Here is a 22,864-nt window from a genome sequence, read left to right on the forward strand (position 1 = left end):
CTGTCACAAATAAATATGTAAGTCATCTCTTCAGATGTGTATATTTTGAACGTTATGCACTTAACATTCAGTTACTCAAAATATCCTTAACTCGTAAGGTTAACCAAAGTATATTTATACTATTATTAAATCTTTGTGTGTGTGTATGCTTTATACGTGTATCATAAATACTTTGTATTTTCAAAACCTATTCTATATTATATATTTGTTGCATAATCATTATAGTATTGAGTAATTTTTTAAAATTAATCTCATTTTTTTAAAGTTACATTTTCAGTATTCATTTGTTTATTTTATGATGTGGGAAAATGACATCCATGGAACATTTTTCTTCCCCAACTAATATAAATATTCTGTGAAATATGATATTCATTGTTATCTTTTGAAGCTTCTGATTTTCCTTCTCATTGGCTTATTCTTTCTGGTTATAAAACAGCTAACTTAAAAGATAAGTTTATGACAAAGTCCTCTTAAGTTCTGTATACAAAATTTGTATTCTTTCAGACAGTGATGATAATTGGAATCCCTAGTATATGTGCCAAAAAATACATATCATTAAAAATCTTATTAATTCACTACAGTGGTCACTTGGGTTTATCTCAAAATGTGGTCTTCAGACTACCTGAGGATGCAGCTGCTAAAATGCAGATTCAGGACTTCCTCTCAGAAATTCTGATTCAGTAGGTCAGAGTTGACCCAGGAATCTGGGGGTTTTTTGGTCAATGTAGCAAACAAGTAGCATGTTCACAAACATCGTTTTCACATGTGTGTTTATTCAGCGTTATTGAGCTATAATGACAAATAAGATTGTAATATATTTAAAGTATATAAAGTGATTTGATATATGTACACATTATGAAAGGGTTCCCACATTTGACTTAACACATCCATCACCTCACATATTTACCTTTTTCTTTTTTGTGTGAGAACACTTAAGTTCCACTCTCAGCAAGTTTCAATTACATAATACAGTATTAACAACCACAGTGACCAGGTTATACTTTAGATTCTCAGACCTTATTCATCTTATAACTGAAAGCCTGTGTTCTTTACCAACCTCTCCCCATTTCCCCCATTCCCCACCTCCTGGCAACCACCATGCTACTGTTTCTATGGGCTTGATTTTTTTTTCTTTAGTTCCATGTATAAGTGATCCATGTATTTGTCTTTCTTTGTGTGACTTATTTCACTTAGCACAATGCCCTGCAGGTCCATCAAAGTTATTTCAAATGGCAGAATTTCTTTTTAAAGACTAAATAATATTCCATTTTATATATATATATATCTTCATCATCTGTTGATGGAAACTTAGGCTTTTCCAGACTTTTATCTATTGTGAATAATGTTGCAATGAACATGGAGTACATATAGCATATATCTCTTCAAGACAATGATGACATTTCCTTTGAATATGCATACCCAGGAGTGGGATTGCTGGGTCACATGGTAGTTCTATTTTCAATTTTTGGGGAATGTCCATACTGCTTTCCAGAGTGGCTGTACCAATTTATAGTCCTGCCAACAGTGCACAAGGGTTCCCTTTCCTCCACATCTCACCAGCAACGAGGGAAACGTGGAGAGGTTGGTAAAGGTAAGAGTCTTTTTGGTAATAGAGATCCTAACAGGTGTGAGGTGATGATATCTCATTGTGGTTTTGATTTGCATGTCCTTGATGATGAGTGACATTGAGTATCTTTTCAGATGTTAGCCATTTGTATGTCTTCTTTGGGTCTTTTGCCCATTTTTAATTTTTCTTGTTTTGTTTTTCATTTTTTGCTGTTTTGTTTTTGTTTTACTAACTAGTTGAGTTCCTTATATATTTTGGATATTAACTCCTTATTGGATGTGTTTTACCAAATATTTTCTATTGTGTGGGTTGCCTTTTCATTTTGTTGATTGGTTCCTTTGCTGTGCAGATTTTTATTTTATTTTAGTTTAGTTTATAAAATCTTTTCTTTACAAGATATATTTGTTTGAGAGACAGAGAAAGCACATACAAGTTGGTGGGCATAGGGAGAGGGAGAGCAGCAGACTCCCTGCTGAGCATAGAACCTGACTATAGGGGGCTCCATCTCATGACCCTGAGATCATGACCTGAGCCAAAATCAAGAGTCAGGTGCTCAACCAACTGACCTGCCCAGGTGCCCTGCTGTGCAGATTTTTAGTTTGATGTGGTCCCACTTGTTTAATTTTCCTTTTGCTTCCTTCGATTTCGGTGTCAAATCCAAAAATCATTGCCAAGACTAATGTCAAGGAGATTTCTCCCTATATTTCCTTCTATGAGTTTTATAGTTTCAGGTCTATGTTCATATCTTTAAACCATTTTGAGTTGATTTTTGTGTATGATATAAGATAGGAGTCCAGCTTCATTCTTTCGCATGTGGCTCTCTATTGAAGACACTATCCTTTCCACATTGTATATTCTTGGCAACTTTGTCAGAAATTAACCATATATGTGTGGGTTTATTTCTGGGCTCTCCATTCTGTTTCACTGATCTATGTTTCTGTTCTGTTTGTACCATACTATTTTGTTTACTGTAGCTCGAAATCAGGAAGTTTGATGCCTCCATCTTTATTTTTCTTTCTCAAGATTTCTTTGGCTATTTGGGGTCTTTTTTGTTTCCATACAAATTTTAGGATTGTTTGTTCTATTTTTGTGGAAATGCCATTGGAATTTTGATAGGGATTGCACTGAATCTGTAGATTGCTTTGGGTAGTATGGACATTTTAATGATATTAATTCTTCTAATCCATATCTTTCCATTTATTTGTGTCTTCTTCAATTTCTTTCATCAGTGTTTTACAGTTTTCAGTTTATGGGTCTTTCATTCTTTGATTGAATTTATACCTAAGTATTTTATTCTTTTTGGTGCTACTATAAATGCAATTGTTTTCTTAATTTCTCTTTCCAATAGTTAGTTGTTAGGGCATAAAAAGGCAACTGCCTTTTGTATGTTGATTTTGTATCCTGCAACTTTACTGAATTTGTTTACTAGTTCTACAGTTTTTATGGTGGAGTCTTTAGGGTTTTCTATATGTAGTATCATGTCATCTGTAAACGCAGATCATTTTACTTCTTTCAGATTTGGGTGTCTTTTATTTTTTTTTTTTTCTTGCCTAATTGCTCTGGCTAAGAATTCCAGTATTATGTTGAATAAAAGTTGTGAGAGTGGGCATCCTTGTCTAGAAATCTGTATTTTCATAAGATTGCCATGTTATTTTTATGCCCAGTGAAATTTAAGAACCATTTATTAAAAAGATATCTCTTGTGTTTCCTATTTCATTTGAAATAGAGGATCAATTTCATACCCAATTTTTTATTATGTTATGTTAATCACCATACATTACATCATTAGTTTTTGATGTAGTGTTCCATGATTCACTGTTTGCATATAACACCCAGTGCTCCATGCAGTACGTGCCCTCCTTAATACCCATCACCAGGCTAACCCATCCCCCCACCCCCCACCCCTCTAGAACCCTCAGTTTGTTTTTCAGAGTCCATAGTCTCTCATGGTTCGTCTCCCCCTCCGATTTCCCCCCTTCGTTCTTCCCCTCCTGCTATCTTCTTTTTTTTTTTTTTAACATATAATGTATTATTTGTTTCGGAGGTACAGGTCTGTGATTCAACAGTCTTACACAATTCACAGTGCTCACCATAGCACATTACCTCCCCAATGTCTATCACCCAGGCAACCCATCCCTCCCACCCCCCCCACTCGAGCAACCCTCAGTTTGTTTCCTGAGATTAAGAATTCCTCATATCAGTGAGGTCATATGATACATGTCTTTCTCTGATTGACTTATTTCACTCAGCATAATACCCTCCAGTTCCATCCACGTCGTTGCAAATGGCAAGATTTCATTCCTTTTTGTGGCTGCATAATATTCCATCAAAATCCTAAAGGAGAACACAGGCATCAACCTCTTCGACCCCAGCTGCAGCAACTTCTTCCTAGAAACATCATCAAAGGTAAGGGAAGCAAGGGCAAAAATGAACTATTAGGACTTCATCGAGATAAAAGGCTTTTGCACAGCAAAAGAAACAGTCAACAAAACCAAAAGACAACCGACAGAATGGGAGAAGATATTTGCAAATGACATATCAGATAAAGGGCTAGTATCCAAAATCTATAAAGAACTCCTTAAACTCAACACCCAAAGAATAAATGATCCAATCAAGAAATAGGCAGAAGACATGAACAGACATTTTTCCAAAGAAGACATCCAAATGGCCAACAGACACATGAAAAAGTGCTCAACATCGCTTGGCATCAGGGAAAGCCAAATCAAAACCTCAATGAGTTATCACCTCACACCAGTCAGAATGGCTAAAATTAACAAGTCAGGAAACGACAGATGTTGGCGAGGATGCGGAGAAAGGGGAACCCTCCTACACTCTTGGTGGGAATGCAAGCTGGTGCAGCCACTCTGGAAAACAGTATGGAGGTTCCTCAAAAAGTTGAAAATAGAGCTACCATACGATCCAGCAATTGCACTACTGGGTATTTACCCCAAAGACACAAATGTAGGGATCCAAAGGGGTACGTGCACCCCAATGTTTATACCAGCAATGTCCACAATAGCCAAACTGTGGCAAGAGCCAAGATGTCCATCAACAGATCAATGGATAAAGAAGATGTGGTATATATATACAATTTCATACCCAATTTTGTCTTGATAATTTTATATTCTTTTTTCTTTAAAAATGTCTCTAAAACCGTATAAGCTTCAATACCCACAGAAACCTCAACCTACTCCTGCTGTAGGTAAACTCGTAATGTATATTTTTGTGTTTCTAAATGATACCCACAGATCATGTAATTCAAAGGAACATGATGGAAATCATGAAAGATTTCAAAAGGAGATATAAAGAAGTCATGTCTAAAATAAGAAGGAATCCTGGTGTTTAGATGCACCACGTTTCCATAAGCTGAGACCACTATGGAAGAGTCTGAAGCTGCCAATTCTTGAGCCTAAGTGGATGAAGGCAAGAAGCAGCAAATTATCTGGTCATGGGAGTAGCTGACCTGTAGTGCCTTTGGGGGATCACCCCTGGTATCAGTTATGGTATTTGGTCAGATGGTATTTTGTAACTAACCAGAGGTTTAACACTATTCCAGGACTAACTCTGCTCAGCCTAATTTGGACTGGGGTTAAAAATATTAAAAAGATTATGTCTGATAGATATATCAGTCATCTTCCCACTCACAGCCTATTCTAAGAGAATCTGTCTTCTAGCCTACAGTCCTGCTTGTCTCAGGTGACTCTGCTTTCCTGGCTACAACTGATTGAACCAGGGGTAGACACTTAATTCAGCCCGAGCCAATGAGATGTTCCCATTTCAGAAGTTGAACCAAAGCACAGAGACTGAGGCTATTCAAATTGTGCAGAGGAGCTCTCGACCAAGGGAGGATTGGGGCAACCATGCTACCATGGCAAATCAAAGTCTCAGATAAGAATTGTAGGGGAGCAAACCTCAAAAGCCTTAGAGAGATCAGAAATGGACGGGTCAAGGGGATGGAACAAATGGACATACCCAGAGGAGCAGAGACGAGAGACCATGTGACACCAGAGAAAGTAGTTTTTGGATGGCTATCTGCTTCCTGTGAAATAGGACTCTACCTTCTGAAATTAGATTCCCTGATATTCCCTGAATCCCTTCAATAAACAATCTTCCCACCCACACCGATACAGTTGAGTGGAGGGGGTTTCTGTTCCCATCAGCAGAGATTCCCTAATCAAGACAATCTGGACTGGCCAGCCACAGTTTTCAGAGTAGTCAAGGAAGGAAGCGCACATCCTGTGGAATGTGCTAAAGACTGCAGGGCTTCCTGTGGGTAGAGTGTTGAAGCTCAGCCTCATGGGCAAGCAGGAGACCAACGGAAGAAGATCAACAAGGCATGAAGTAGGGTATTGAGGATGCCGAACAGGAAGACTCCTTACCTACAAAAAGTAAAGTGAAGGGCATTGGAAAGTTGAGATTTTAGCTACATAGGAAAGGGTTACATTCAGCTTCATAATCTTATTTGTATTAGTTCTATCTTTAACATATTATAGTGTTAGTGTACATTCAAAGTGTAGTGATCAGAGCCATAATCTAAGATGGCTCTTTGTGACACTCAGTGCAGAGGTTACACTTTTTGCAGGGACAGTCAGCACAGGTATGTATACTGCTGCACAGTACTCTAAGTACTAGCAAGAATCTCAAGGGAACTAGGCTGGAAGTGATGTAGCATGCCAGAGCAACAACTGCTCTTGTTGTTTTTCAAAGACAATTTTTTAAGAGATCCAGATCATATTAGTATGTGGCAGAGTCTGCTAATTGTTCTCAATATCCCTCATCTTCCATACTAAGGATAGTTTAAGCTAGATCCAAATATAGCTAATGACTGCATAGTAAAGGGAATGTAAGTAAATGATATATGCAACTACTGTGTCAGGTGCTTCCTTCACTCTTTCTCCTTCAAGTAAGCTGGAATCAGGATGTGGTGGGGAGCTCTTTTCAGGCACAAAAATGAAGCCAACTCCCTAGGGATGGAAAAGTAACAAGATGGACAGAATTGTGTTCTCCGTATTATAGAGCCACCACTTTGGTATCTGTATGTTTGAGTCCTTTGTTTCAACAACATAGGCACTATCCTAAATAAGGCCATCATTGTGCAGACCTCTCAGATGATTCTCTTCCCATGTATGGGAACCTGACATAAATCTAAGGGAAGAGCACAGAACATGTTTGGAGTGATGGTAGATATACCACTGCACAGTAAACCTATATCAGGGCAATAAAGAGAGCCCCGGGAGATGAGATCAATCCACTAAGATTTTACCAGGATCTTAGAATAAAAGAGAGTGTTTAAGAATACTTAGGAAAGTAGAAACTCTAAGTATTTCCTAAGAACACATGGAAAAGTTCCACAAAATATCTGCGTAGCTGTTCTCAGTTTTCCCTTAAAATTATGATCTCTGCATATTTCCCAATAAGCGTACTTGTGTTTGTAACACTTTCTCCTGCTTCTGTGGTCAGCTTGTGCTCAGTTTAGTATTTTAACTCAGCCCAAGGCCTTGTACATAGTTGATGCTCAATAAACATTTGGATATTTGTTTATTGAGTCAGATAGAGTCCCATATAACCACAGCTATTACTAGTTAGTGTGGCTTGCAAAATCAACCAACATTAGCATCAGTCTGTACCACACAACGTACCAGGCTGTGTTTAAATATGCCTTCAAGAGTTTGTTGCACTAGGGATGCCCAGGTGGCTCAGTCGGTTGAGCGTCTGCCTTGGGCTCAGGTCATGATCCCAGGATCCTGGGATAGAGCCCCACATCGGGCTCCCTGCTCAGCAGGGAGCTTGCTTCTCCCTCTCCCTCTGACTTTCCCACTCTCTCTCTCGCTCCCTCTCTGTCTCTCCCTCTCTCAAATAAATAAAACCTTTAAAAAAAAGAAAAGGAAAGAAAATGCCTACTCTTGAAAGAAGGAGATGTGGGGCACTCTGCTGAAAAGGCATAATTTCATCAACTTCGTGGCAAATACAACATGGAGTGTGTCACTCTGGCCAGGATATTTCATTCCAGGAAATAATTCTTCCCAACAGCCTCACTGAGGGCCCTACTCAGAAAAGAGGCTTGACAAAAAACAAACAAACAAAAAACAAACACACACACACTATTGAATGATTGTGAATAACAGTTTATAAAAATCCAGTTAACTCTGAAGAACCAAGATGGTTGATCTAATGAAATACAAAATGGTTTCTGATAAGAAAAATAAAACTTAGAAAACTGAATAGTAAAGACTGACTTTAAATATAATCTTCAGGTGCAATGTTTTCTCTTTATCTCTTTCTGAACTAACCGTAATATTAAATGAAGAGTCATATTATTATTTACATTAACATTCTATGAATGAGTAATTATAAGTCTATTATAAATAGAATTCTATGTTTCTATGCCTTTGTTGACAGAAAGTGAATTTTTCTCTTAAAAAGTAAAAGTTATATTTAACATGGGGACTTTCTTTACTTATGCACTTTAAAAAGTAGGGCCACCAGAGGCTCTTATGGATCTCGAGAAACAGATGGGGAGAGGGTCAGAGACAGGGAGAGGGAGAGAGAATACTCTGGAACTTACAGTAGTCTCCACAGGATGGGATCAGGCGAGACAGAGAGGCTGCCCCCTAAGTTTTTGGGGGGTGACCTGAAGTAGGCAGGGAACTCACTCCGAAGAGTTGGGAGTCAAAGTGTCCAGACACTTCAGGAGTTAAGTAGTATCACTTTAAACGTTACCTGACCCAGTGCCGCAGAAGTTGATGACAGAGTCAGAGCATAAAACTTAAGAACCATAAGGAAATGTGTCAATGTAAAATTTGATACTGTGAGCACTATAAAAGTGGAAAGCAAGACCACCCCATTTAGAAATTCATTGAAAGGATTATAATACCAGCAGAAACAGAGAGTTCCCAAGCTCACTTCACTGCCTCATCACCCAGAATAACATAGACATTGACTACAAGGGACCTAATCCAATATCAGCAGTGAGGACGGTGATGGTTGGTTAAGCACAAACTGTGAAGCAGTGACCCCTAGGTGTCAGACCAAGGTCATTACCCATCTGAAGAGTGCCAGAGGGGCAGCTGTGCCAAGGCAATCAGGCAGAGAACAGAGATGAAATTCTTTCAATGGCTGTCAAGCAGATCAAGTTTACTCTTCTAGGACCTGCCAAGGGAAAGGAGAAAGTTTGAGTGCTAGGAGGATTGGGGTACCAGCATTTACACAGGGGATGCTCAGAGCCAGAAATTCCTGTTGTCATGACATCTACCCCTTGGGTTATACCCCCTCAAGCTGCTGTGGAAGATGAGAATATGTATCGATTGCAACAAACTTTAATGAATTTTTTTAATGTAAAATGGTTGGCTCTTAAGACAAAAAAAAAAAGAAAAGAAAAAGCCCTCCACTCAAAAAAACCTTATGAAAATCTTTTCTAATGTTGGCTTTTACTCTAATTTAACTCCTAATATTAGGGATAAATTTAGTATTATGATAAAGGATCCTGGCTTTGTTAGCATAGAAATTACATTTTGTCTTGGTTCCTTTGTTTAATGTGTATCGAACTTATAAAAGTCTACAGCTACTACCTGACAGTAAAAGTTTTATAAATTGAATTCAGTGACTAATGAGAACTTAGTGAATAACTAACTACTTGGCTTTTGCATAGTTTTAGAAACTAAAGTGCAAATACATATTAAAGGCAAAGGCAAATAGCAAAATACTATGTATAAATATCAAAGCAATATCATTAGTAACATATATAGCCTTGTTTTTTTCATATAGACAAATTCTAGTTTCTGTGGCCTTAATGGTAACTTTCTACAGTAAGGAATATGGTGCATATATTATAACATATGTGGGAGTAGCTGTCAAAGGAAGTCTGTTCTATTCAACAATTCTCTGGGTGAAAAAAACCTAACTTGGCATTCAAATCAGTCTTTTAATATTCATTACCAATTTATATGTACGTTGTAAATTCCTGATAGTGGTCAGGAGGCCAAGTTTCAATGGACCTATAAAAACTGATCAGTGGCCCTCTCTGAGAAGCATGATGGAGAATATCCGATATTGTAGGAGGAAGGGAAGGTCCCACTGAATACTGGTTTCTTTAGCACAAAGATTGTTTCCTCTCACCATATTTCTGCAGCATTATTTTTCTTCCTTACCCAAACTTATCCTCAAGCACTCAGAAGACATTATGGATTCAGGAATGGAAATTATCTTATATAGTAGCAAATTTTGGGTACTTTTTTTTTTGCTTTAAAATGCAAGTGATTATAAATATAAATAAGCTTTAAGTCAAAATTAGCTGATCATTTTCTACATGGGTTGATCCACAGAGTATATTTGTATGGTTAGATCTGGGGGTCTTAATTTCTGCTATCACACAATTCAAATGAGTAATATATTAATAGCTTCCTGAAATATGCAAAGGAACACAGTTAAAAGGTGGACAATATACCTGTGGATGGATTACTTAGAGAATTTATGGAATACTTCCAGTGGCAATCTTTCAAGGTAAAATAGGAAAACTATTTTTCCAAGTTGGTTTAGATTTAATCTCATTAAAAACAGAAAGATAAACTATCAAAATCTCCTTTCTTCATTGACATAATATTTGTGTTGGTATGTTCGAAAATAAAAGAAACTGATTTTGGTAAAACCTTTGTTTCTTCATGCTATTAATGAAGGCCTTTTCCTATAGCACTAAAGATGGAAATCATACTTGGTTGGGCTTGTAGGATGATCAGTAGCACTGAGGGGGTGTTGGGGGAAAGAAAGGAACACAGAGTAGCACTGATGGATTAAATGTTTCTTTTTTAGGAAACTAGCATCTCCTTCAAATGATGCTGATGTCTTCTTCACTCACCCACAAAATCTGCTCATTTAATAGAATTCACCAAACCAGCTACTGGTGTTATCCACCCATGGGTGCTCTGAAGCTCATAAATTATATAACGTTGTGTTTAAGAGGGAAAGTGAAAAGTGGGCTATATCCGTGGAACTAATTCCCAAATTCTCTTGCCTTCTTTTATGCTTTACCACCAGGTCTCTGCCCCCATTTTTTGTGCAAGTCCAGTTCTGCTTTGCTTCTAGTTTGTTGCATCTTTTATTCTGCTGGTTTTCTAGACTTTGCTTCCTGTTCTCTCCTGCTCTGGCAGGATGTAATCATAGACCTGGAATTCAGATCACTTTCGAGTGGCCTCACAAGACTCTCCTGTCCACCCCATCTGTGTCTTGTCCTCAGTGAGGACCCAGAATATGAGTAGGCCAAAAGAGCAGGCTGGGACCATTAGGATTTTAAATTCTAAGGCTCCAAGAAAAATGTAAAGAGTTCCCTGCTCTATGTTAGCTACAAAGAGAAATCTCTCCAGCAGCAAGGATGAAACAGCTTTTCAGCTTTATGCACCCTCTGCAAAGAAATGATGCTTCAACAATATTTATACTTTTAGAACCACCAAGTCCAGCTGGTATATAAACTGGGTTCTTTTTTTCCCCACCTACATTTTTGTCTTCCTTCCTAATTTCATATTTCACTCTAGTAGGAGTATGGCTAAAAAAAATCCTTGAAATAAGGCACAAAGAAAAAGTTAAGAGAAAAAAGTCCAAATGGGGAGAATAAATAAGAGAGAAAAATATTTTTGAAATGAGTAAACATTTTGAAATATGTGAAAGGCTAATTACTAAAACTATGTGGACTGGGAAGTCTTGAAAGGAAAAAGTATAGTGTCAATAAAATCAAATTTTTCATTTGTCAAAACATACTGAAGATGAAGCCTGATAGACAAATAGTCCAATGGACATTCTCTAACAGAATTATAATATTCTATGGGAACACTCCACTATTATCAGATGTTCAAGGTCATGTCTGGTTAGACATGATAGAGCCATGAGAGAGCTATTGGTTAATTGTAAATTCAATAAACTGCTTAGTATGGCACTTGGGGCCCTTTGCTATCTGAACCCCAAATTACCTCTACTGTATAGGGTAGTATGATGATTAATTTTATCTGTCATCTTGGCTGGGCTACAGTGCCCAGATATTTGGTCAACATTTATTTTAGATGTTTCTGTGAAGGTATTTTTTTGGATGAGATTTAACATTTAAATTGGACTTTAAAGCAGATTACCCTCTATACTGTGGGTGGGCCTCATCTAATCAGTCGAAGGCTTCCTGAAATATGCACAAACTGACCTCTCCTGGGCAAGAAGGAATTCTGTCATCAGACTGCCTTTGGACTTGAACTGCAACTCTTCTCTGGGTCTCTAGTCTGCCAGCCTACTCTGCAGATTTTGGACTTACCAAGCCTCCATGATCATGTGAGCTAATTCCTTAGAATAAATTTCTCTTTCTCTCTCTCCATATAGATACAGATGTGGCTGTTGACATAGATGCATCCTTTTGGTTCTGTTTCTCGGAAGAACCTTGCCTAATATAGGCAGTGATAAGATCTGGATTCTATAACCAGAAATATGGGTTCAGATCCTGGCTCTGCCATTTACTAACTGTTTAACACATGATAGGAAAGCTACTTTACCTCTCTAAGTCGATTTCCTCATAACAATTTCCCCTCGATTCTCTATTCTTTTGTTTCTGCTATTTCCTTGCTTGTCATAAGTTTGTTCCTGTCTACATAGCTAACCCTTACTTTTTCTTCCATACCTGCGGTGTTTTAAAAAGATGTTCACAAATTCTTTGATACTCTTCCCTTCATGTTTAATCCCCCTCTCCTTCAGTATAGCCTGGACTTAGTGAGTTGCTTCTAGCGAGCAGAATATGGCGGAAGTGATAGTACATCATTTCCCAGATTAAGTCATGAAATAACTGCAGCTTCCACCTTGGCGCTCTGTCTCTCCATTTCTGTTTGTCTCTGTCTTTCTCATCACTTGTTATGGGGGAGCCAACTGCCTGTTCATGAGCAGCCCTTTGGAGAGGCCCAGTGGCAAGAACTGAAGCCTCCTGCCTATAGTCACTTTACTGAACTTAGAAGCACATTCTCCAGGCCCTTCATGACATCAGCTCCAGCCAACAACCTCATTGTAGCCTCATTAGCGACCCTGAATCAGAACTACCCAGCTAAGATAGTCGTGGTTCCTGAGGCTCAGAAACTGTGAGACACCAAATACTTGTTTTACACAAGTGTAATTTTGTAAATTTGACACACAGCAAATAATTAATGGCGCATGCAAGTCTATAGAAGCATCCTCTAACCAACATACAGAATTTCTCCTTTCTCTGTTTCCCCGTAGCATTCTACATGTAACTATTATAAAACTTCTCATGTTATATTAATAACATTCATTAACATGTACATCTCCCTTGCAAGGCCGAGAGCTGCTTGAGGGTGGGCCATCTTTAACTGTATTGTGGAAAAAAAAAAATCAAACTCAAGCCTGGCACATAAAGGACTCTTAAGTTAGGCTAACAATTAGTGTCTCCTGTGTCATACATTGTTCTAAGTCTTTTGCAAATATTGTCCCATTTAATTCTCATAATTATTACCCTCATTTTACAGATGATGAAACTGAGGTCAAGTTATAGAGAAGCTGATTAACTTGCTCACTGGCACCCAGCTAGTAAATGTTGCTGAATTACTGAATGATTGAACGAATAAATGTCTTACAAACATGACTATATATAACTCACCTTCCAACCTCTTAACAGTGCCAAGCCCAGTATGCAACCAGGACTCAGTATTTACTACATCACTGTCTGGTAATAAAAGTAGCTTAGTTATGTGAGAAAGAAGTCTTGGAAAACCCTGATTGTGGACAATTTAAATTGATTCCCCAAACAGTTCTTTTTTTTCCTTTACTCAGAAGAAATAAGGGTTGCAGTAAACATGTTGTGATGATACTAAAAATACACTTTGGAAGATGTTTACCTTTCTCTCCATACATCCCCCATAAATGTTTGACAAGAAACAAAGTGTATTGGTAGTTTGATTATATAATATATCTTTAGGGCGCCTGGGTGGCTCAGTCGGTTGGGTGTCTGCCTTCAGACTGGGTCATGATCCCGGGGTCTTGGGATTGGATCTCTGCTCAGCGGGGAGCCTGCTTCTCCCTCTCCCTCTGCCGCTCCCCCTGCTTGTGCTTTCTTTCTCTCTCAAATAAATAAAATCTCAAACAATTTTCAAAAAAGGATTTTTTTCTGAATTTACTAAATTTGGTGGTTCAGGAATTCAAAACAGTTTGTGAAAGAGTAAAGTGGTGTTATTTAAATGGTGTATTTTTCTTCCAACAAGAACAACAAAAGAATAAAGTTTCTACTGAAGACCTTTTGGTTTACAAATTTCAAATAGGTGGCTGCTATTTGACTTCTGAGGGCCCTCTTAATGAAGCATGCAACCAATGATCCCTTCAGGTGAGGTCTTTCTAAATAAGCACCTTACAATGAGAAACCTAAAGCCAGCTTACATTCAGGGTAAAGTCTGGATGGCAGCTTGTGGGTTCCTATTTTAGAATTTTTGACTTGTTTGGCCTGAGCATTTTCTCCCCACCTAATAGTAAGTATGAGGTCTTTCTACTATTTGATGAATGGGGACTCCTTTCCTCTATTACATAGATTACATCTATTGATGTCTATTTGGGAGGTTTACTCCTCTTATATTCATTCTGTCACTGTAGGGATTAATGAAAACATATTTTGGAAGCTGTAAAAAGGATCCCTAAGTGTAAGCAGATGCTAAAGATAAGTGATTATAGTGACAATAAATCATTTCCTTTGTTTCTGTAGGCCTCCGTATTTCTCCTACAAGACAGTACCTTCATAAATCGTCTGCTGGGAACATTACCCTAAAAGTTTCATTTAAGACAAAGGAGACCAGAAATTTCTGTCATTAAAGATTTAGTAGCCTTGTCTTCTATACTCATAAAAATGTATGCACTGCACTTCTAATTATTTTTCTTGAAAGATTAAGAATGGCAAACCACTTTGTGCTCATCAGCTTGATTCCCTTCAGTTGTCCTAGACTTTCCAAGGTGGGGGGAGGGGTGTCTCACTTGACACCATTTTGCATTTCAGAGCAGATCCTTTCCTATGACAGTAACACTATTTCTCAGGTGTTTCCTTACTCTACCACTCTGCATTTGAAGCAAGGCATGTTCCTTATTTCAAGATTCAATATTCCAGTCATGAAATAAAACAAGTCTAAGAAAATTGAATAACCCCTTTTTAAGCAAAAATCAACTCTCTAGAAACAAATATAAACTGCTAACTAAAAACTTAAAAAAATATATGTTCTAAGATTAAAGGCAAGACAAAAATAACCAGAGGGTGAGTAGTTTTATTCAAAGATTTCATGGAAGCCAGAAATACCCACAAGGTGAGGCAGGAAAGGGTAGTAACTGAAAGCCCGCAGGCTCTGGAGTCAGACAAGCTAGGTTTGCATCCTGGCTGTGCCTCTCCAAGTTTGTGACCAATCTTGCAGATTTACTGGACCTCTTTATCTTCTGTAAAATGGGACAACAAAAAAACACCTACTACAGAGGAGTGCTGTGCGGCTAAAAATGAGAGAATGTACTAACAGTGCAATGCCTTGTATTGTAAGTAATCAATACATTTTAGTTATTATTATTTGCAAGTGCCATGTAGAAAGATACTTATTTTTTTTTACTATTAGGACAAAAGGGAAACATTTCTAAAAAGATTGAGAAAATGAAAAAATATGAATTCCATACCAATAAATGGATATTAACATATTTTCTTCATATGCCTTATTTATTTTCTCAGTGAATTTCAAGGCTTTCCATTTTTTTACAACTACAACCATTGTAAAAGCAATGTCACAGTTATTAAGGAAAAAGAGGCGCTGATTAAAAGTAAGCTCTTGTGAGTGAACAGTGTAGAAGAATGCTGATAGTTTCTGTTAGGACAACTGGAACTTGTTCCTTACCACCTATTAATTACTTGAAATTACATTTACAGTGCTGTAGGCTAGATGGTCACTGGCCTCTCACAGACAGTAGGATCATTTTAATAAACCTAAACTTCAAAAAGGTTAAGTATATAACGAAATAGAAGCTCTTACATGTTCCCAGTTATGTTTTAATTGGTTTGACCCCTCTGCTAAACAACTTGGCAGTTGGTATCCAACAAAATCCATAAAACTGTAAGGACCATTGGACCCAGGAATAATCCAAAAAAGGTTATGAATGACAATTAATTGGATTCTTTTCTTTCTTTTTCATTTTTTTTTTTGATAACAGCATTACTGGTATATAATTCACATTTCATTCAATCCAATTAAGTGTACAGTTCAATGGTTTTTAGTATATTCAGAGTGATGCAACCATCATCACAATCAATTTTAGAATGTTTGCCTCAAAAAGAAACCCAACATCGTTTGGTTATCATCCCCCAATTCCATCTCTGCACTGAAGGCTAAGCAACCACTAATCCTTTCTGTCTCTATGGATTTGCCCATTCTGGACATTTCATATAAATGGAATCATTATGCTAAGTGAAAGAAACCAGTCACAAAAGACTATATATGTTTTTGAGTATCATCATCCACGTTACACCATACATCAATACCTCCTTTTCATGACCAAATATTCCATTGTTTAGATATACCACGTTTAATTTATGTGTTCATCAGTTGGTGGACATTTGTGTGGTTTCACCTTTTGGCTTGTATGAATAATGCTATTATGAACATTCATGGACAAGTTTTTTTTTTTTTAATTTTTAAAAATTTTTATTTTTTAAGGAATCTCTACACCCAACACGGAGCTTAAACTTGCAACCCTGATATCAAGAGTTGTATGCTCTGACTGAGCCAGCCAGGTGCCCTACATGGACAAGTTTTTGCTTGGACATACTCTCATTTTTCTTGGCCACCTATCTCGAAGTAGAATTTATATGATTCTTACAGGAGTGAAAATCATGGTCCAACAACGTAATTATGCTGCACTCCCAAAGGTATTATGCAGAAATGCTACACTCTCAAAAATACTCTGTAGAAAAATGTTGGCCATGTAGAAGGAAAACCACACAGTAATACGGAAAAAGGCTACATGAAGTGAAAAAAGGATAAAACCCACTTAAAATCCTTCCTGGGCTTCCCATCCTCTGCTCTGTCCTATGCACTAAGGACCTCAATTCTCGCCCCCTCAATTCTCAGGACCAGCTATATACACTACCCTTCAGAGATTTTTTTTTTTCTACAACCTTTTAGCTTCAGAACCCTTGTACATGTTGTTCCCCTGCCTGTACCACTTTTTCCCCCACTTCTTTGCCCAGTGGTTTCAAGTCTCATCTTAAATGTCACTTCTTCAGAAAAACCTTCTTTGACATCCCTACCTCGTATAAGGTTAAGTATTTCCATAGTAGTCTGCAATTTTCCATCTTAATACTTTTGATACTGGTAATTGTTTATTCAGTTAGTAATCCAATATTGAAAGGTTATTACATGCAGGGATACAGAGTGAAACAAAACACGCAAGATCCCTGCCATCCCAGACCTTATATTCTAGGGAGGGAATTCATGCACACGTATACAAGTCAATGTCCTGGGTAATTTTATTTTTTATTTCATTTTATTCCAGTGTAGTTAACATGCAGTGTTATATTAGTCTCTGCTGTACAATATACTGATTCAACAGTTCCATATATTACTCAGTGCTCATCAGCTAAGTGTACTACGTATTCCCTTCATCTATTTCACCCATCCCCCCCCCCCTTTCTGGTAACCATATGTTCTCTATATTTGAGTCTGGTTTTTTTGGTTTCTCTCTTTTCCTTCGTTAGCTATTTTGTATCTTAAATTCCACAATGAGTGAAATCACGTATTTGTCTTTCTCTGATTGGCTTATTTCACTTAGCATTATACTCTCTAGATCCAGTCTTGTTGCAAAGGGCAAGATTTCATCATTTTTATGGCTGAGTAATATTCCACATCTTCTTTATCCGTTCATCTATTGATGGATACCTGGACTGCTTCCATAGTTTGGCTATTGTAAATAATGCTGCAATAAACTCAGGCGTGCACATATCCCTTCAAACTAGTGTTTCTGTATTCTTTGGGTAAATATGTACCGGGTAATTTTAGATAATGATAATTAGCTTAATATTTATCGTGTTTGGATTGTACACTCCATGAAGGCAGGAGCTATTTCTGTCTTGGTTACTTCCAGTTTGCTAGAGCTTACCACTGCGTCTGGCCACCTGAATAAGCTCAATACAAATTTTTTCAATGACTGGTAAAACAGGCATATAAAAAACAGAAATGGAAAACACAAAGGAGACCACTCCTATAAATGGTTGAGTTTTTTTCCCCTTTCCTCTTTCAAAACTTTCTGTAATTCCACATATTCTTTCTATAACTAAAACAATTAAAAGATGAGCCAAAAATTATCATAGGTAAAAGAACCTCAAATAAAACACATTTATATGTCACCACATACTCGTTAAACACCTGGTAATAAAACCTACTCAAATACTCAGATGTGTTCGTTCAGTGAATAGAATTCCCTTGGCACATTACCAAGCAGGTTCCCCACCATCAATAGTATAATTTACCTTTTAAAAGGCCTTTAACACCCAAGACAGTGCTTAAGGATATGATCCTCCAAACTGCCAGATTTCTAAAGTGCCTGACAGTCTACCTCCATCCACTATGTGCCACCGGAAAAAACCGCAATTCTACTTATACGTACGTAATAGACAATTTTTTGCGAGGTCAACAAAGAATGCAAAATCTTTACACAACAGAACACCAGCCCCTTCCCAATAAATTCTTCTTACAAGCCCTAGACACTTATCAGGTTGGATAACATTAGGTAGCTCTGCGGTGGGCCAAAAGAGCATCCAGACAGAACCCCACCCCCAAGCGGAGCACTCATCCCCTTCTTTCTTCCCCGGGGCGCATGCGCAGCGTACTCTCCGGGCACCGCACGCCTCTGCCAGCAAGCAGAGGGAGCTTACGTCACCGTGTGCTGCTGATGTGCCCTTCCGCTTCTCCTAGGAAAACGAGTCCGCGCACCTTTGACTTTCCTTAGCCTGTAGGAAATGTCTTCCCTCCTTCCACCCCAGTACTAAAGACTTCCCCCGCCCGTCTCCAACAGCCAGCTTTTTACCGGACTCCTCTGTACGTTCGTTGGACGGTGAAGGCCACGAAAAGGAAAAAGGGGAGGGAGAAGGACCGCTTCAGCGTTGTTTACAGGGAGTAAGCAAGTCTAGGAATCGGTCCGCGAGGGCGGAGCTGAGGAAGCCGGCACTTTTTCCTTTCCTCCCCTCCCTCCCCAGCCTTCCCCGCGAGCGGACGCGGCAGCGCCTCTGTCTCGCTTTTTCTTATTTTCTCCCCCTTTCCCCTTCCTTTTTTTTCCTTTTACCCTCCTTCCCCCCCCTTCACCATTTCCCCTCGAAGACACTTCCCCCGGGCAGGGGCAGAGCCGGTCTCACTCCCCGCCTCTCCCCGGCCCCCGCCGCCCTATGGCGAGAGGGAACCCCCTCCCCACCCGGGCACTAGCGGCGGCGGTTGGAGGAGTGGGACCGGCGGTGGCCGCGGCAGCCTTAGGTCCGGGGGAGTCATGGAACTAATTCGCTGACCCACCGGCCGCAGCCGTGCGTCCCGCTCGATCGCCAGCGCCCGCGCCCCCCCCCGGCCCGGTTCCCCCTCTTCTCCCTCCTCAGTCGGTCCCGTCCTTGTCCCGCGCGCCCCGCCGCCGCGCGCTGAGGAAAATGGGGTGGTAACGGGCCCCCGGATGACCCCGCGTCACCACTGTGAGGCCTACAGCTCCGCCGGGGAGGAGGAGGAGGAGGAGGAGGAGGAAGAGGAGGAGAAGGTGAGGGGGCGGGGGGACTCGCTGCGTCTCCGCGCCCCGCGCTCGCGCGCCCCCTCCCCATGCCCCCCCCCCCCCCGCCCTCTGCCCGCGCTGCCCGAAGGGAAGCTCCCGGAGCCGCGCGCTCCTTGGCTAAGGCCCGGCCCCCGCCTCCCCGCTTCAAAGGAAACCTTCGGGACCACCCCCCACCCCTTCCTCTCCATGCCAGAACTGTTCGGCACCTGCCCAGTTTGTAAACGGCTCTGTCGTGTTCCCTTTCGGGCCAGTTTTTCCGTCAGCGAGTAACTTTTGTAGCAACAGCAAATTGCCTATTCGTGCACATTCTAGGCACCGCCAGCGGGTCTGATACACAAAGAAGCGGACACACCCCCACCCTTAGACTTCAACGCTACTGCGGGAGCCGGAGGAATATAATTTACATTGCAAAGCGGAGTGAATGCCAAACGAGCCGTTGAACGGCCAGTGCTGCGGGAATTCGGGGGGAGGGGAACGTTACCACAGGTTTGGGTGGGTGGGGAAAGATTGGAGAGGAGGTGAGATTTGAGTTGAACCCTGAAGGGCAGGTAGAAAGGTACCGAAATTTTGAAAAGAGGGCAGGGTCCTCTCTTGAGCTGCAGGTTCCATTGCTGGTCATTTGGGCAAGAGTTGAGAATTGGGTAGCAAAATAGTGGAAGATATGCCTGGGGAGGTAGACTGGATTCAGACTGAAGATTTTTTGAATGTCAAGCTTAAGTATTTAGCTTTTATTCTGTCAGTGGGGAGCGCCTCAGCATTTGAGGAGCAGGGTGTGCTGTTAATAACACTTGTTGAAGCTTTTTATCTGACGGGCATTGTTCAAAGCGGTTTGCAACTCGTTGAATCCTCACAAGGACTCCTTGTGAGGCAAGTAGTTCAGGAGCCTCATTTTACAGAGGAGGGAAACTGAGGGTCCACAAGATTAATTTACGCCGTGGGTGACACAGCTAGAGCCCAGTGGCCAGAATTCAAACCCGAGCAGTCTGACTATGCTATATAGTCTCTGTCCCAAAATGAATGTGTTGAAAACATTAAGGATAGTATTACTTGCTTGCAGCTTTTGCACATCATTTGTGGTAGATGAAATAGAAGGGAGTGGGTAAGTAGATTAAGAAAGAACCAATAGGGTTTAGATTTGCTAATCTGGAACCAGAAAGATGAGAGATTCTGAACTTTCTAGTCTAGGATAAATTTCTTAATACTGATGAAGAGCAGACTAGTTAGAATCATCATGTGTTGGGAAGGCATGGTAGAGATTTTCAATTACAGATGACCGAGTTTATGTGGCAGTTTGACTCCTAGTAGGTTAGAATGGAACTCTGTAATGTTTCTTGGTCAAGATTGGAAGCTGAGAGTGTGTATAACATGTTTTATTCTGATCGTATAATACTTTAAAAATGAAAGATACTTTTCTGTGCATGTTTCTTCATCTTCAAAATGGGCTTAATAATAATACCAACCTTATGAGGTTGCATAAGGATTAAATGAGTTAATACGGCATAGTACTTTGAACAGCATCTGGCCAAGTAGTAAGCACTTACTGCTTTGACTTACTAAGAACTTAAGTGTGAGCTATTTGTTAGACGTAGTGCTAAACTCTGGAGAGTGTTTGCCATCAAAGAACTCAATGGTTAGTAGGAGAGACGGGTCTACAAATAATTATCACAGAGCAATTAAATGCAAAAGTAGAATTATGTCTAAGTACAGATGTAAGAAGGCAGGGTACTAGTAGCAGACCTTTGCAAATGACAGCTCTGTAGGAAGGAGGAAGGGGAGTGCCAGCTAGAGGAGGACAATTCAGGCTGAAAGAACTGTGTGGAAAGGCATGGAGTTAGGGAAACAAATAGCGGGCTGTTTCGGAATTACAAGTACCTGTAGTTAATTATTAGGTTAGGGGCATGAAGTCAAGGAGATGGTCACATTAATAAATCCCTCTTTTTAGAATAGGATCTAAGATCCAGAAGTATGCATCAGTACAAAATTATAAATGGAGTTGGTGTCAATGGTGATAATATAATTCTGTATTAATGAAGTTTCTGTGTTCACCCAACACCGTGCAGTACTTTTCCTTAGAATAGCAGGAGGCTCTGTATTTAAATTTACAGTATAGTTTATGCCATACAATAACTTTATTCACTCATACATTAAGCTATTTGATAAACATGGAGAAAGAAACAAGTAATTGAAAGACTGGCAGGAGAAATGTTAAACTATCATAAAGTTAGAAGTGTGTGAAATATGCCAACCAAAAGAGTCTTTTTGTTTCTTAGTTCCTAGAGACTTCTATCTGAGCATTAAAAATTCCAGATATGATTAATGGCATAAAATAATAAGATACAACTAAAAAGTTCTAGTATTTAAAACAGTAAAATTATATTTTAAGTGTATTTTACTCAGCAGATTTCATTATTCATGTAACTCAGTCTATTTTACACATTAGAAAACAGGCTAATGCATTATCAGTAAGAAAGGTAAAACTCAAGCTAATGCTTTCTTCACTGTATCATTGTCTTACTAGAATCGTTTATTTATTTTTTTAAAGATTTTATTTATTTGTCCGAGCGAGCGAGTGAGAGAGAGCACAAGCAGGGGGGAGTGGCAGGCAGAGGGAGAAGCAGGCTCCCCGCTGAGCAAGAAGCCCGATGCGGGACTCAATCCCAGGATCCTGGCATCATGACCTGAACTGAAGGCAGACGCTTAACCGACTAAGCCACCCAGGCGTCCCTTTTTTTTTTTTTTTTTTTTTTTAAGATTTTATTTGTTTATATGGGGGGGGCGGTGTAGAGGGAGAAGGAAACTCCTGCTGAGCAGGGAGCCCAACAATGACAATTCTGGGCTCAATCCCAGCACCCTGAGATCATGCCCCAGGCCAAAGACAGAGCTCAACCAACTGAGCCACCCAGGCACCCTGTCTTACTGGAATCTCAGAAAAGGAGTGTAAAAAGTATCCTGCTAATATAAGCACTTCCATCAATAATGTGTTTGGCCCCCCGGGGCGGGGGTGGGCTGTCCACATTATTAACTTGTAAATAATTTCAAAAAGAAACTATTGTTTCATCTGTCATTAATATTTCACCCCATTTGTTTTATCATTTGTCCTCTCTCTCTCCCATACATATATATATATGTGTGTGTGTGTGTATATATATATATGTGTGTATGTATATATATATATATGTTATGGTTCTTTTCTCCTAAGTATTTTAGTGTGTATTTCCTAAGAGTAGGGATGTTCTTACAGCATCACAGTAAAGTTATCAACTGTAGTAAGTTTGACATTGATACTTTTATTTATCCATGTTCCCATTATGTCAGTTGGCCCAATAATGACCTTTATAGCATTTTATCTTCCCAGTACAGGCTTGAGTCTAGGGTCAGATATTGAACTTTCATTTTTCTGTAGTCTCATTTGATCTGGAATATTTCCTCCGTCCTTTTCTCTTTCACTTGGGTTATTTATACTTTATTTTTAAAAGATAAAGGAAATTTGAACTCTTTATCCTTTGTTACATT

The 22,864-nt window shown here is 39.4% G+C and overlaps 1 protein-coding gene and 1 long non-coding RNA gene across 2 annotated transcripts in view; one reads left to right on the plus strand and one right to left on the minus strand.

The window, feature by feature from the left end:
• Positions 1 to 3,734: 3,734 nt before the first annotated feature.
• LOC114206820 (uncharacterized) lies at positions 3,735 to 18,721 on the minus strand. Its single transcript, XR_003608722.2, has 3 exons — positions 18,632 to 18,721; positions 8,609 to 8,716; positions 3,735 to 3,955 (listed from the first exon to the last, which is right to left on the minus strand). It is a non-coding gene; the product is annotated as an uncharacterized LOC114206820 (long non-coding RNA).
• A 72-nt stretch (positions 18,722 to 18,793) lies between these two features.
• Positions 18,794 to 22,864, plus strand: part of CCNI (cyclin I) — a 33,163-nt gene continuing 29,092 nt past the window's right edge. Inside the window, exon 1 of the mRNA XM_028100633.2 lies at positions 18,794 to 19,339. The gene's annotated coding sequence lies outside the window, so the exon portion shown is untranslated. The remainder of the gene's footprint in view (positions 19,340 to 22,864) is intronic.

The sequence above is a fragment of the Eumetopias jubatus genome, unplaced genomic scaffold (assembly GCF_037043125.1).
Source record: "Eumetopias jubatus isolate StellerSeaLion01/CBP00866 unplaced genomic scaffold, mEumJub1_p1.0 scaffold_2, whole genome shotgun sequence".
Classification (NCBI taxonomy): Eukaryota; Metazoa; Chordata; class Mammalia; order Carnivora; family Otariidae; genus Eumetopias; species Eumetopias jubatus.